The 16,619-nt window shown below is 38.9% G+C and overlaps 1 protein-coding gene across 1 annotated transcript in view; it reads left to right on the plus strand.

The window, feature by feature from the left end:
- The window catches only part of ADAMTS14 (ADAM metallopeptidase with thrombospondin type 1 motif 14), a 127,202-nt gene that overhangs the window by 47,657 nt on the left and 62,926 nt on the right, over window positions 1-16,619 (plus strand). The gene's annotated exons all lie outside the window — the stretch shown is intronic.

The raw sequence follows: 16,619 nt of genomic DNA on the forward strand, positions 1-16,619 counted from the left end.
TCTCAGCTCTCTCCCTCTCCCTAACTCTTTCACTGCTTCCTCTTCACAGTGCTGCTCTAGGGCCAGACAAGAACCTGGCTTCTGCCCTAAGTAGGTATGACTTGCAGCATACAACCACAAACTGAACAATTTGCTTAATTGCCTTGGGATGGTATAAGGATTTGCATATGAATGAGTCAGCACAACATTTGTGTATACATGATCTGTGGGCACAAGTTAACAGGGGCAGGCTTGCTAGGCCGAGTTAGTGACAGACAGTAATAGCAATCTTCAAGCTGTGATCCTGGGACACAGCCTTTGAGGGACAGTTGAATAAAAAGTGTGACCGTTTCGGCAAATCCAAGACAGTTGGTAAGTATTGTTTTGGGGATCAGTATTATTTGTGGTATATGCTACCAACTAAAGTTGCACTACTGAAATATGTATAGTCTTCTTCTTTTGAATAGTTTAACAATAAATGCTATTTACATTTTTTTTAACTAATTATTAAACATTGATAAAAGCAAAAACCTTAGGTGGTATTTGGCTATACAGGACAGACGTTCAACCAGTGTGTGGACAGGAAATCTCATGTGGTGTTCTTAGAGATGTGTGCAAGTGTTCATGTCTGTGCACTGGACAGTTCCCCTCAATGTTTTTTCCTGATTATATAGGGGGTAAAAAAAGAGACAGCCATAGACTTCACGTTCATCGGCCAAGATGGGATTGGACAAAGATTATCTAATGGCCTAATTGACAAGCATAGGTGTGACAGACAGAAGAATAACAGATCTGTTTGCATTTTAGAAACTAATACTACAACCTTTACAGAACAGATAAACACAGATGAACTCACAACAGTTTTCACAGTGCTGATTTATTGTCATCATAAATGTGTTAGTCATAAAAAGCAAAAGAGAAAAGTCTAGCCTATGAAGCACTACAATTTCAATATACATATGATTGCAGCATTGCACAAGATAGACATTTATATAATAGCCAGAGGGTTTTTACGGATGAAAGTTAAAGACTAAAGCATGGATTGAGTGGACCAAAGTACTCAGACATGAGAGAATTGTACCATTGTTTAGACTTTTAAATGTAAAATATGTTACCAATTTCTAAGAAACCTCAGCAAAGTAACCTGTAGTTTGTGGTCTGAAAGACCCATGAGAAGAATAGGGTAAGTTAAAGTTCGCACCATAAAATTCATGCCAACTACGATAAATCAAACTTTGAACAAGCCCACACAACTAACACTAATCCTTATCCTATTAGCCAAGGCATAGCTGAGATGGGTAGGACTGCTGATATTTCATGACAGTTTGAAACAGATTGTTAGTCACTGGATTTAAAAGAATAAAAAAAGTGAAATGGCTGAAGAATGTATAATATATTATTCATATAATATTGCCTGCAAAGAACACAGAACATGCAAATATATTACTCATGCGTTGCTGGGTAGCAATTATTATAAGAGGAAACATTTTCACACAACAAATCCTCTAATGCATTTAGGCTATTATGGCCGACACAGTGCTTTCACTTTGTTAAGATGATTAGAATGTAGGGCAAGTGACAAATAAACCTGGAATCTTCCTGGCGATATTAAAAAGATTTTTCGCCTGCCCTCCATTTCAACAGCTCTATTTCTAGATTTACATTCCACTTATTTCTTTCCATGTATTATACAAAGTCAATACTATGATTGACTAATATATTATTACTACTGTTTATAACATAGGGCGTCCCTCTTGAGCTAAAGAACAGGATGATTATGTTTTTTTTAAGGTTTTAACAGGTTTTTTAACAGCAGGTTGTTTAACATGTTCTAGATTGTAAGATTTTATACATACATCGTATTATATATAATGATATGTATTTAGAACTGTGCAAATGGTGCTTTTTGAATATTCTATAAGTGTCAGTGCATTGCAAAGGGCAACAAGTGCCATAGCACATATTAAACTGTGGTGCTCTTAGAGATGCGTGCCCTGAAATTGTACTGCAGAAAGACATAATGATGGCGTGGCTTAAGACTGGACATATTGATTAGTAGGGACGAGCTTCGGTTCAGGTTGAGCATGAGTTTGACCTGAACTGAAGTTGTTTGCAGCTTGAGAAAATGGCAAACTAACACAGCAGGCCAATAATAGGGTTTTTCTTATGTGCCATCAACTCCCCTATAAAAGTCAGGGTTCCCAGCAGGTTTTTGTCAGCGTGTGCAGAGACTTAGAGTAGATAGGGACCTCTTATGGAGTGTTGTTGCAAACCTAGCACAGGACGATTCGCTCATCCCTACTGATTAGGACCACCATCATTGATAGGATTTTACTTTTAAAAAAAAGTTTTAAAGTTTTTGTTGGTGCCTAAATAAAGTTTTGTGTTGTACACTCATTTATCTAAACTGGGGCTAGGGGCTCTACAAGCTCCTCAAGAACACAGAATGCCAGTGTAAGAAAAGTCAGCAACACAGGGCTCTGAAAACACACTTGTATGTGTGTTTTTAATTAAATTGAATCTGACCTGGCCTAAAAACAGGTTAAAGATACAACAATTCTCTGTGTTAGTCTGCATTCTTGTGAAGTCTTTTGGATCCTAGGCCCACACTGTACACAGGTTCTTAACTTCTGCCCAATATGAGATTAAGCCCCTAACCCCTTGATGCTAAGCCATATGGAAATGCTAGAGCCTCAGTGCTCATTACAAGCTTTGGGTTTTGTCAACTCAATGACAGGGATGGGGCTTAGTAGGATTTTGAAACGGAGGCCCTGTATACAGCCTGGGCTTCAAGGACTCCACAGAGACACAGGGTCTGATCTGAACACTAACATAGGTGCCTGCACTTCAGCACTCTTCTTAGTCAGTTTTTAGATCAGTTCATGTGTACTTTAAATTGTCACTTGCTAAAATAACATTCGAAAGGGGCCTTGCATGGCTGTGATGTGGTGAATATATGGCGTGGTTTGGAAAAGTTGTGTATTTGAAAAGTTGTGTATTGCAGTCATAACAATGGAGCACTGAACGTATATCCCTTATGCCTGCTGGGTGTACCCCAGTCAGTACAACACAAAGGATGTATTGAGTCAAATGGCTCAAAACATGCAAACCGTACGTAAAGCATATGCTTTGCTACACACATAATGGACAAGGAACTAGAGAGTCTGATAAAGTGCTTGGTCACTGTGTCCCCTAAATGGGACCCTCACAAGCTAAATAGTGTGAAACAGTTCTTCAGGCAGTAAAGAAACCAATTTGTTTCACAGAACCACAGTGGACAAAACCCCACTGTATAAGAAATCTCAAGGAATAGTGTTTCTACTGACAAGCAACAATAATGCAGAGAGCACCAAATGTAAATGCAGTAAATTATCTGTGCATTTTATTTTAATACATACATTCATTTCTAGGCAATAATTAATTGTATGTGCATCCACCAACTAAAAATATTGTTCAAAAGTGTGTGTATAACACAATCACTTTTAAGCCTAATAATAGATTTATTTTTCATTCTGTGTAAATCATGCAGCTAATTAAAATACCCTTTAAATCAGTTGCAAGGATAGATGACTAACTAGAAATCCTCACTGAGATTGTTTTTAAAATACCCAAGCAGCCTGGCTAAGTCCTAAAGTGGAGGATCTTAAAACAGACCCTGAAATACTGTATACAGCAATAGTTTCTGCAGTCCTTAATATGGTAATATAAGGGGTCATCAAAGTTAATGAAAATTTGTAAAATGTAACGAACAGTTCAAAGATAATCTACAAAATAATAAGTAATAAACCAGTATTTTAATATAATGAATCTACTTCAGTAAGTGTAGAGTTGACTGTATCAAATGTTTTCAACACTGCCATAGACTTAAAGTCGGTGGAAGTCTATAGGAATGGCTACATTCACGGGCCCGCATTTTTATGTGGTGCAGTTGTAGTGAACTGCATTTTATAGAGTTTACATTAGCTTTTATACCTCTTGGGGGTTTGTTTTGTTGGAAATCACATCAAAGATATAGCACACAAGATCTTTTTTAATTTAAAGCATTGTACTAAAATGCGGAAGCGGGAATGCAGCTTGAAAACCAAAGAATACAGGCACACTGGATCATTGCCAATAGGATTTGTATTACCATGGCAAGCTGCTATAATGCACAAACTTAGTGCAAGTAGAAGAAATGCTTATTAAAATCTAGATATTACAGCATCTAGCAACCTTATAATACTGAGGAGACATGGCTTTGAGGTGCTGGTGCTCATTCTTTCCATTTTGTGGATTTGAGATTTACAGGTGAAACTCGAATAATTAGAATATCGTGCAAAAGTAATTGCAGTAAGTGCTGCAAAAGGGGCCCAAACCAAGTACTGAGTACATATGCATGCTTGTACTTTTCAGAGGTCCGATATTGTTCTATGTACAATCCTTTTTTTATTGATTGCATGTAATATTCAACTTTTTTGAGGTTGTGGATTTGGGGTTCTTGGGGTTTTCATGAGCTGTAAGCCATAATCATCACAATTATGACAAATCACGGCTTGAATTATCTTGCTTTGCATGTAATGAGTCTATCTCATATATTAGTTTCACCTTTTAAGTTGCATTAGTGAAATAAATGAACTTTGCACGATATTCGAATTATTTGAGTTTCACCTGTATGTTCGTAGGCCATGTGCAGGTGCCATTTTACTGTCTTAGCCCTGTGACAGCAGGCTTTTCCTTTAGCTTACATGCTCGTTTAATAAAGGTATTTAAGAGATTATGAAATTGTGAATTGGTTTTACATAATCTTATTATCAGAGCAGTGTAATTCCTTTAGGTACACAGAGCTGAAGAACAGGTGCAGCAATTTTAGAATATATCAATGCCATTATTAGTAGCCTTGCCTCCAGGACTCATCCAGGCACATGATCATGCCACAAGTAAGCAGGATAGGTAGTCTGATTATTCTCCTATATTCGCTGATGATTAAAAGGGCCTTTCAGCCTTGCTAGATGTGCAATTTGTCACAAAGTGGTGAGATTTGCAAAAATAATAAGATTAAAAAAATAACAAAAAGAAATACATACCTCTCAACTGTTCCGCGTTTGGAGGGACAGCCCCTTCTATGGAACCAAATCACTCTGTCTCTCTTTACTTCTTAGTTGTCCTTGTTTTTGGTCTAATGTACAGATATCTATGAAAATGCTCTATTTATCTATCAAAAGTGTTATAAAATGTTTATCTTATCTCTTAAATATCTTGTTTACTTTTTGAAAAAGCCAGTATAAGGGCCAGTTCACCCCAGATGTATTGGGACTGCGCCGGCCGTTGTTTCCAGCAGCGGGATGCAACACAGTACAACCATCTCGCTTCCCACTGTGCCCGTAGAATTCAATGAAATGTCACTTGTAACATTTCAATAAAGTTCTACCAAAAAAAAAACAAACATAGTTCGATGTGCCGGAATCGGAGCATCTGCACTGTGCTGGTCTACCCTACACCAGACACTGTGCAATTAAGCAAAGCACAGGAAAGCATAGGATCCTTGAGCCCAGGATATAAAGATTCAGGTGGGTGAAGTTTAGGCAGGAGAGTTTGGCCTGCAGAATGAGCTAAGAAAGGTTCCCTGTTTAAATGGGCCAGTAATAGAGACTGTGCCATACCCTGTGGGTAATCTTTTGGAAGAAGATGTCATTCCTATTGGAGAAAAAGCTAGAATGGAAAGTCAGGATGGAGGATTCCTCTCCAAGAGGGACTAATTGAGCACCGAGTTACCTTTTAAAGAGGAAAATATTAGTTTATTGGTTGCGCCTTGTTAGGCTACTATGTTGGAAAAATTACCATTAACACTGGATTAATTTTGTGTCTATTGTCCTCTGAAATAAAGTTTAAGTTATGCTCAACCAAACCCAAATGGACATTCTTCTTTACAACGGGGCTTGTGAAGTGTAAAAGATGTGCTCAGCACTGAATCATAGCAAGTGATGGACCTTGCGTGCAGCATGAGTCGGCTTGGTGACTGCCCTGTATCCTAGGAAATGGTGCATGTGGGTGCTGGATTGTACACCCGTTCGCTCTCCTTCAGTGTCTTTGGACTCTTTGTGGTTGTTAATTGGGGGAACCAAGAAAGGCCAACTCTTTGTGTTGCTGAGACTTGTTTTGGCAGTATGAGCTTGCCCCCCAGAGAGTGTGTCTGCAGTGAAAAATGAGGCCTGAGCTCTTCGTAACAGGCCTATGGCCACTGGGAATTTGAGAGCTGCTCCCTGGTGGAAGAAGTAAAAGAAAGCAAAAGAGGTCTGCTGAGGGATTGCGCCTCGATTATACAAGCTGTTCAACTAAGATAAAAGTTCAATGTCAATGTAAACTATTGCTGGCAGAAACACTGCAGGGGCAAGTCTACTGGATACAATATACAGTAACATTAACTGATTAGAAAGTCCTTGTGTGTATCACCAAAACTTGGTGGAAAGTGTAAATCTTAGTTGGACTTGCTAATACAGTCGGCTGCAGCATATACTGTATGTGCAATAATTACTGGATCAAGTGTGGAATGAATGAGGAGTGTTAGTGTCAGTGTTTGATTTTTTTACAACGTTGTCAATCATTTTTACTTTTATTGGGAGGGATTTGGGGGTTGTTTGGATATAATGTCACATTTGGGTACTTAACTTGGGAAAAAAGGAAGTTTTTTTAGTTTTTTTTCAATTTCAAAGTTTTTATTCTGGTTTTTTACAAACATGGGTCCGTACACAGAACTTCAGAACCCTGCATTACACATATCACTGAGTATACAGATGATCACCTTATATAACTGACAGAATTATACATAGTCCTGTATTACATTGTATACGAGGAGATTATATTGAGGAAAAAAGGAAGTTTATCATAGAGGTGGTCCAGGGTTTCCTTAATTATTTTTTTCTCTTCTTTGTTCGCGACAACCAAATCCTTACCCCATGGACGTCAGGCCTTCTACAGGGAGAACACAGGCAATATTGGTGACTAGCTCTTTGCCCTCTGCCTGCATTTCTTTTTTTGATATATCGAGTCCTCACTGCAAGCAGGTCACAGTGACACTAAGTGCTCACCCAGCCCTAATTTAGGCTACACAGTACAGCTCTTCCTGATTTCATTACATATTGTTGCCTTTTTTTGGGCACAGCTTCCAGAGTTCAGCTCCATTTTAAGCACCTGACTTCATCCTGGGTAGTACATGTAAGCGCTAGATTACTCACTCATGTTTAGCTGTCTTGTTCTCACACTTGGTAATTTTGTTAAGTGTCCTCTTGCTTCTTCAGTATGTTTACAAACATCAAACTAAACAGAGTTATTCTAACAGAGGCAATGTCATTTCCTGACTAATACGTCTATGTCCAGCTTTTTAAACAACTCAAACATGACTCTCCTTCATTCCCTAGTACTTTATGTTGCCGTGCTGTTGAACAGGGCACATTTGTTCCTAAAACACTTAGGACCCAGAGGGACTAATGGGGAACAGAGAGCTGTGTATTCCATTTTCACTGGCATATCTCCAGTTACCAATTGTATTCCGAGTCTGTATGAAACCCTGGATTGTATGCTGTATGAAAACTCAAGCTCTTTTCTCTTTAACACGCAGCTCAATATGTTTTAGTTTTCTGTTTATTTCTTCCACATATATTTTAACTTCTTCATTTTAATTTTAATCCCTAATGATATAAAACCCCCAAATATGTTTTTACTAGTATAAAAAGGATACAAAATATCCAGTACAATGAAAGAAAATAAGATGTTTGTCAAAGTTTAGTCCCCATTTACTTTCCATCCCTTGAAATGCATGACAAAAGATATCCCAATATTTTCTATGGGGCCCATTCACACCTATGAATTTTGCTGCAGTGTGATTTAAAAAAAATGTTTAACATACATTTTGTGCGTTTTAGCACATGACAACAAGCTCCCACTGTATGTGTGATGTAAAGTAGCCACCACTCAAGCTCACTCGTTTAGTTTACTAATTTGTATTGAGATTGTAGTCCATCACAGGAGCAAGCTCGGAGCGGTGGCTACTATACAACACACACAGGTGTAGCTACCCTCCAGAAGGAAGGACAGTGTCAGCACCAATTCAGATATGAGTTGAGGATTTACAGCCGAGTGATACACAAATATGATACAGTATTGTTAAGGTACTTGAATGCATTTTTAAGATTTAACTCCAAAGTTTAGGGTCTCTTTAACTAATCTTAGTTAGGATTAGTTAACTAAGATTAGACTTTTCAGTCATAAAAGAATGACTGCACAGTTGACAAGGACATATTCTTCTTTCTTCCTCATTTAATAGAGATTATTGATCTGCATGGGAGCATCTATCCTTTATTTCTACAATCCTGTAATTGGAATAAATAGTAGAACAACATCGTGACAGCTCTGTGCATACGTTAGAGTGTCACTAAACCCAATAGAAGCAAATAGGTATTAAATTCAATACCATAATCTGGTATCAGTGCTGTATCGTATGATAACCTCTGTCTGCACTTTGCAAAACCAGGCTTTATATTCCTCTTTGCTTAAACTTCCTGAATGAGGGTGGCTACTTTCTGTTTACTTGTATGTGTGAATATAGTCACTTTCCTCAGCTCGCTCCCGAGATGTATTACACTCTTACATGTTGACATGACCAGCACCAGCATGCAGTAGCACTGGAAAACTCATTCATGAAATGCTGTCCACAAAACACTGCCCACAGGCTTCTGACTGTCCGTGAGACCAGAAAAAGAGTGCCCACATGGCTCTGCCCCACTCTTTCCACATCTCTAAATTACAGTAATTTACTATATGTTTAAGGTATTTGCGGCCAAGAAAGTGGAGAGAGTCAAGTGATATGACTGGCATTTTCTGCTGGTTCTTGGTGGCTGACAGTAGTTGGACGGATCAACAATAATGAATGAAACATGCAAAGCATGTGCAGTACATAGGAAATAATGGTAATTGTGACGGACCCCTTGGTACCCCGACTGGGTACCGCCGTTAGAAATCAGCTTCCTCTGTGCTGGAACCCAAATTCCAGTGTCCTCAGCCCAAACCTGCCTAATTATTGGCCAGAACCAATGTATTAGGACAGAAAATTAAACTCCTCAAACATCAGACAACACCAATGTTGAGGTGGAAATCAAGAACTGCTTTATTGAAGAAATCACACAGAGTTTATACCTCACAGAATCAGATTAGAGTGCATTGTGTCCCCTCCCCCAGACAGCCGGGTGCCGCATTGGAAGTCCTTAAGCACAGACACTCTTTGAACTCAATGAATGTCCTTAACCCCTTCGTGAATGACGACGTACAGTGTACGTCGCCAGCATCGGGGCTGTTTAAACAGACTCCCGGCGACTTTTGCCGCCGGGACTCTGTTTAAACTTGTAGAGCCGACTGTCGGCTTTACAACAGAAGCGATCCTGGCGACTTACCTGTCGCCAGATCGCTTCTGCGTCCCGAAGAAGGGGCCGCCCCCCCCATTGGGGCATTTAATTAAATTTGTCACTAAATTTTGGGGTTTAATAAGGAGTTGCGCTAATATTGCGCAACATAAAAATTTTCAACTACCACCATTTTATTCTATAGGGTCTTGGCATTCAGAAAATATATAATGTTGGGGGGTTTTACGTCATTTTCAGGCCTAAAATGTGGAATATAACATGGGTGCAAAAATGGAAAAAAGGGCCTCAGTCATGAAGGGGTTAATCAGATCATCACAACAATGGCCCCTCCAGACAGCCTGCTGCCTATAATGAACACAGGGTCACTTAGATGTAATGTCAGGGGAAACATGTAGTATTTTACTTCCACACATAAACCTAGGAGAATGGTTCCATGTAACCCAAAGAGGTCTGAGGGGGGTCTCCATAGTTCTAGGTCCATAGTCAGTAGGAAGGAGGCTAGCCCTCAGGCTCCTCCAATAGCCCCAGTGACGGTTCAGTCCGTCACAGTAATATCTACACCACCACCGCCGCAGCATAATGTGAAAAATACCAAGTTTTGGAGCCACACAGGGTTCCTTCATCACACAGTACCATAGACAGGCACAGTGTGTCCTGGAAATTGCAGTGCATGTAACCACAATATACATGCACTGCATATGCCAAGAGACACTAAGTGAAAGGGAGCAAGCCTCCATGTTCGGTGAGGGATAACGAAAGCAGATAAGGAACCTTGCACATTAAAATTAAATGGAGACTTCAAAAACAAATATAAAAAACCTTCAATAACAAAGTGGGGATATTTTGGATATTATACTTAGTTTTTTGGATGAAAGGTTTGGTAACACTTTAACTTGAAATGCATTCATTACATCTAAACACCACATTTCCCATATACCATCAAAGTGGACTTCTTGCTTACTGACGCCTTACCTAACAGTGTTGCAGAATACTAATGTTTTAGGTGCACCTAGAATTCAGTGTCATCAATACTAACACCTGAATTAACCCCAGAGAATATAATATGGAAAAAGGAGAATTGCACTCTTATCACAATGCTTATCACAACTCATAATGTGTATCTATTTCAAGTAATAAATTACTACTTTCCATTTCTGAACCAGTACTTGAGGAATTCTCTTAATACTGGTTTCAGTCTTTCCCGTGGGTCTTTTTTTTAACTTCATGTGCCACCAGTTCCCGTCACCTAAATCAGATTAAAGTGTGAAAAATCCCCATCAGATTTTCACAGCCAGTCACATTCAATCTGTAACAGTTACGATTTGTATTTACTGGGGAAGTTAATGCCAGTAAATGAGAAAGCCCAAGCTATTAATATCAGCAGTGATTACTTAGAATTTAACCAAATTTAATATATTTATCAGGGAATGATTGATTTATTTTGTTAATTAACCTCTCTATTGATTTCTAATAAGAGAACAAGAAAGAACAAATTACATCTATCAACTGTAATCAATCTAAAAAACTCACACATCCAGCTAGCTCCGTCTGCACTTGAACGAGCGCCAGTCATTTTCTTGCGAAAAGCCCTGGTACAGTCATGGAAAAACTGTACTTCAATTGATTTGTGTGTGTGTTTTGCTTGCCCTGTATCTTATTACTGATGGAAGTGGAATAAACACACTATATCCCTGATGGATTGGACCTCGACTAATAGCACTTGCTTGTTTCCTTAGTCTGCCATCATATACTGTATCCAGATTGGGTATATCAGCACCTGTAATCCGCTGTGCTTTTTTCACAACATGGGACAAACCTTTTTTATCCTCCACTGAGCTACTAGCGTACCATACTACAGCACAGTGGGAAAAAAAACTTTCTATGCTTCAGTGACAAAACTTAATGCTGGAACTTGAAGGCAATTGAGCCTGTTTAAGTCTCTTGAGGAAGAACAGTCTTTGTTCTTTGAACAGCCTTCTTCCCCAAATAACCTTTATCTAGAGACCATGACAATTTATTGTCATATACGCTCTGAGGAATTGAATGGTATTAACACTTTTCAACTTCACTCTGCTTAAATACAAGGACTGAATGATCTTCCTGGATCTCCTATAGTCCGTCACTACCTCTTTAGTTTTTGCAGTGTTTATTATTAAATTATTATATGTACAGAACCTAAATGTTGAACGTTCTCCCTACAAGCTGTCTCTTCATTATCTCTTAAAAGTCCAATTAAAATAATGTCAGCAGCAAACTTCACTATTGTATTTTAAGCATGAATTGCAGTTCAATCTTGTGTGAACAAAGAAAACAGGGGCGGACTAAGCACACAGACCTATGGTACTTCTATTTTCAAAATTAAGATGGTGGACAATTAATTTCCTATTCTCACAAACTGTGGCCTATTCATTTGGAAATCCATAATCCATGAGCACAATAGTTGGCATAGGCCCAAAGCCTTTAATTGTATAGGCCCATAGCCTTTAATGAAAGGAGACCTCCCTAATGGGCGCAGTAGTAGCAAAAAAAAAATCTGCTAATGGAACATTATGGCTGGAGCACCACTTTAAAGGTAAAGTGTATTGGAATAAAATGTTATTTTGACTTAATAAAGCATTATTCAAGCTGATGGAATGACTTTTCTTTGCTTTGAGAACACATTTCAACAAGCTGGGTACAAGCACATTAGTTGGCAACTTTGTATACCTTGCCAGATTTATGTGCGTCTTTTATGCTTTTCAAGAGATTTATTTATGCATTATCTTGCTCATAACAGTTTCATTATAATTTTGTTTTGGTTACCTAATTGTATGGGGTAAGAAAGATTCCTAAAGGCGTTTCAGGTCAAAACAGTGTCAAGTTCCATAACAGCTGGCTCCGTCTGCACTTGAACCAGTGCCAGTCATTTTCTTGCAGCATGGTTCCTTCGTAGGAGTTCCTAGGCTTAATGCACTGGTGTGAACTGTGTCATACCTTCTAGTGGAGACTCTGCTGCTATTGAAAGCATTAACCCATCACTGTTGTGCTCTGAGCAGGAGTAAGACCGTTTTATTATTTCTTATAACTGATATCCCCTCTGGGAAACCGTAACCTGCAGGTGTTTTTCTCATCAAGACACAAAGGTTGTTTCATTTCAGCTTCTAAGAGGATAGAGGTCCTTGCAGGGAAAGTTTAAGGCAGATAACAACCAGTGCACAAATGAACAGTGGTGGGTCTGTTAAAATAATACCTTTCGTATGCTTTTTCCCTAGCTACTGCAATCATGCATTGTAACTGTGGACATAAAACATTCTGCTCAGTTACTGTAAAAATAATAGCAAACACTACATTTACGACCGCTCACACTTCTGCAGTCAGCAGTAGTTCCCCCCTCCCCATTCTTTATATTTTGGCTTGTTATTATGTAACATACAGTATATAAACAAATTGATGGTAAAGAATGTCAAATATCTTATCAGCAAATATATCGAAAAATAAAAACTGTTCAGGGAAATGTGCAATGAAATGACTATTAATTGGCATAATGTATTACACACTGGCTTATTTAATCAAAAGGCAATATGCAAATGTGTGGTTACCAATAATAGCCAATCACAATTCATCATACAGTACTGTTTACAACAGTGAACTGAAATAATTACATAGTGATTTAGGTATGGGGCAGCATGCTACCTCCTCCCATGAATCAGTGCGCAGGCTTGAGTGGTAAATTACCAGGCCCAAACACTGTCACTTGAAGGAGGTAGTGGCACCATCAACCCTGTGTAAGCTCCAACACCATCCAAAAGCAAAAAAAAAGTTGTGTCTATCAAGTTCAACTTCTTCTGAACGAGGGGAAGTTTAAACTGATGCCAATGTTGGCTCAGTAAGAAATTTCAGTTTAATTTTTTTGGGTTAATCTGCAGCATCATGTCTTCCTGCACTCTTTTTAAATAAGCCTCAATAGGCGTGTAAGCTTTTAATATTGCTTGCATTCAATGTCTTTGTTGTCAGTCATTCTGCAGATGAAATTATAAATGAAATCATAGGAGTAGAATTAAGGTCTGGTAAAAGCTCTAAATAATTCTAATATGACGAACTGGACTTTTCTGGACTTTTAAAAATCAATGATTTATTAAAGTATATCTAAAGCAATTTGCTTTACATTGTGGAATAAGGATTAGTTAAAACCCTCTGTTTTTGTTTCTGCTGTGTCCAATGGAGATATTTCCTTTCACTTCCTGTTGCAGAGATATACCAGGAAGTGACAGGAAATATTTCAGGGGAAATTCCCCCTTGAATTGTTTCCAATATAACTACATTTTTTGATATCCATAATTTTCTGTATATTTGGTCACTGACCATTCAACCATTGTTCACTCTATCCAAAGCTAAAGAAATTATTTGATTTGGCCAACAAGTTAATGTGGCACACTTGCAGTAAAAGCTCTGTTGCCTTTCTCCACTGAAAGGACAACATACAGCAATACTGTAGGTCAAAAAGATTTCAAGCATACTTAAAAATCTCTTGGTGTGTCCACCATCTCCAACAATCAGAAGTCACACCAAGTCACTTACTGGCAGGTCATAAGCTAATAGCAATTGTTGCAGGCTAATCCAGACTGCATTCACTTAAAAATACTATGAACATTTTTTCTTAAGTTGGTCTAGTGACTTTGCTTGTGTTTTGTTCTTTACTTGTTAAAAGTATGTAAAGCATAGTGTAAGGGAATGTATTAGTGTTAATTTTAGCAAAAACTCAGATGTTAAGTTGAATTTATAAACTTACTTAAGAAAAAAATAACAATTTGAACTACCGAAAACTTTTTTGAATACATAAATACATCAAAAGGTGTTCTTTAGAAATCTGGATTATCAGAAGTAAGTAGTTTTTGAGAACTTTGATTTTTTCTACAATCTTTAAACCTGGGTAAGTGTTAGGGAAGGAGCGAAGTCCCCCTGTTTGCTGGATTGGAACCCAATAGCAGGAAACAATCCCAAAAGGAGAGTCCAGGCAGATGTACAAGAAAGGATAATCCAAAATGCGTTGTCAGAGTACAGCCCGGGTCGAGGCAGGCAGCGAGTATCATAAACGGTGAGGCAAGCCAGGGGTCGATAACCAAGAGATCTCAATAGCAGGGAAGGGAGGAAGGAAACAGGAAATGAGGTGTTGTAGCTGCTTTGGGAATGGCAGAATAACTCAGCAACAAGTCTTGGCTCTGGCTGGAATTTAAACCCAGCAGGGGCCAGCTATGCCCCCGTTGTCTGGGCAACCAGAAAGCCACAGGTCCCTGCGAACCAATGGGATGGCTGGGAGAGAAGGAGTGCTCGCAAGGCCCTCCCCCGGCAATGACCAGCACCCGAAGCGACTAAGAAGCCACGATAGTGCCACATGCGCACATCACGCACGCATGTCATGCACGCGCTCATGTGCACACCTGCAGCACTCCGCCGGGCACCAATTCACACCAAGAGGGACCCTACGATCTCCGTCACACCCGCCGGACCCCAGGTAAGAGGGCACCCCTGGTCCCACGACAGTAAGTAAATGAGTGCTCAAAAGGAATAACTGTCCATGTTGCAGTGGAAAGAACATCGGTAATGAATTGCTTAGAGTAACTAATATTAATAGAACAGTTTAAAGAGCAGACCAGATGGATTTTTAGTAAGTTTTAGTTAGAAAATTTTGATCCTCTGCATCTGTCCTAAATGAGGACAAATAATAATGAGATCCCTTTTAGAATAGCAACCTCTGAAACTGGAAATGATCTGTGGTCCCATGCTGAAATTATCATCAGTATAGTATTTTGTACAAGAAATCTTTGACATTAGAACTTTTCCTGGTCTCATCAACTGGATGGAGGTCAAGCCTTCCCCTAGACCAATACTGTGAATTCTTGATAAATCCGATCTCAAAGATATATGTACATGGCCAAACAAAGAGCTTTACTAATTCTTTAACCTCAGTAACAACCTAAATATAACCTGTACTGTTCTTATTAAATGACTTTTTTTTGGCTAGTGATACAGATATTTTACCTATTTTTCTGATCATTTTTCTCAGACCTATTTCGTCTCATTGTAAGATGATTTTAAAAAGTATTTTTTTGTCTCTGACACTTTTATTGGAATAGTACACGGACTAGGTTTCTGTTCAGTTTCCATTTAGGATTCAGGAAAGCTTGCAAAAGTCTGTCAAACCAAGTGTTAGAAAAGGGAAAGGACTGTAGGTTTGTATATTTATGTATCTATGGAGACTCTTCAAACAGTCTCCTCTCTGATATATGTTTCTTTATTTGGCGTTAACATCTTTCAGGGCAGCTTCATCCCTCATCCACCTAGAGCACAATTGGAACTATGTTCTTGGAATGAAAAGGCAAAGTCACTGGGTTATGTGATACCCTCATCCGGAAAGGAAGGGGGATACCATATTGCTAGCCTTTCTCTCTTCTTCACATACAGCTTCTGATTCTTAACACTTTGCCTAGAGAGACAGAATAAAAATATTTCAAAGTGTCATTGGTAAATGCACAGCTAGCAGTTTATATAGGCTGCTTCTCAATACCTTAGCAGTAAAAGGAACATAAAAAGTTTTTTTGCTATCCCAAAAAAAATAAATACATAAGATGTGTGTGTGTGTGTATGTTGGCTGTATATTCACAAATATGTATTTCTAGGGGGTTTCACTTTTTAATGGTATTCTCAGATAATATGCTATGTGTAGGCAGCCATTTCTGACCTTAAATGCTAGTTACTTAGCTCTATCTGAATTCTATATTTTAAGTCACCAACCTGGAACGAGCATATGCAAAAAGCGAAGCAAAAGTGAGGTCAAGAACCCTGATCTGCATACTTGTTCTGGGTCAGTCTGGGGCAGCCATTAGATAAGTATGGAATTCAGGTAACCTGCATTTGCAAAGGAGAGGTCAGCAATGGCAGCCTCCATGTTCCAAAAGTACAGGTTACCTCATAGGGGCTAATTTTAACACAGGGTGTATACAGCTATCTACTCTCCATTACACTCCACAGTATTACGCAGCACTGCATTAATTTTAATAGTACTCTCATAGTTTTGGAGTCCCAAAGCCAGCACAGCACTATGCACATTTGAAAATCTCATTGCTTTGAGACTGGAGGGCACTGTGGAGGTTGGGGGTGCTGTGGAACACTGTTGAAGGTTGGGGGCACTGTGGGGGTCTTGAGGCTCTGCAGCAGGCTGGAGATTACTGTCTGTGGCACACTGTTGAAGGTTCAGGATACTCGGAGGGG

Source organism: Nanorana parkeri, unplaced genomic scaffold, assembly GCF_000935625.1.
Source record: "Nanorana parkeri isolate BGI_ZX_2015 unplaced genomic scaffold, ASM93562v1 scaffold793, whole genome shotgun sequence".
NCBI classification, from domain to species: Eukaryota; Metazoa; Chordata; class Amphibia; order Anura; family Dicroglossidae; genus Nanorana; species Nanorana parkeri.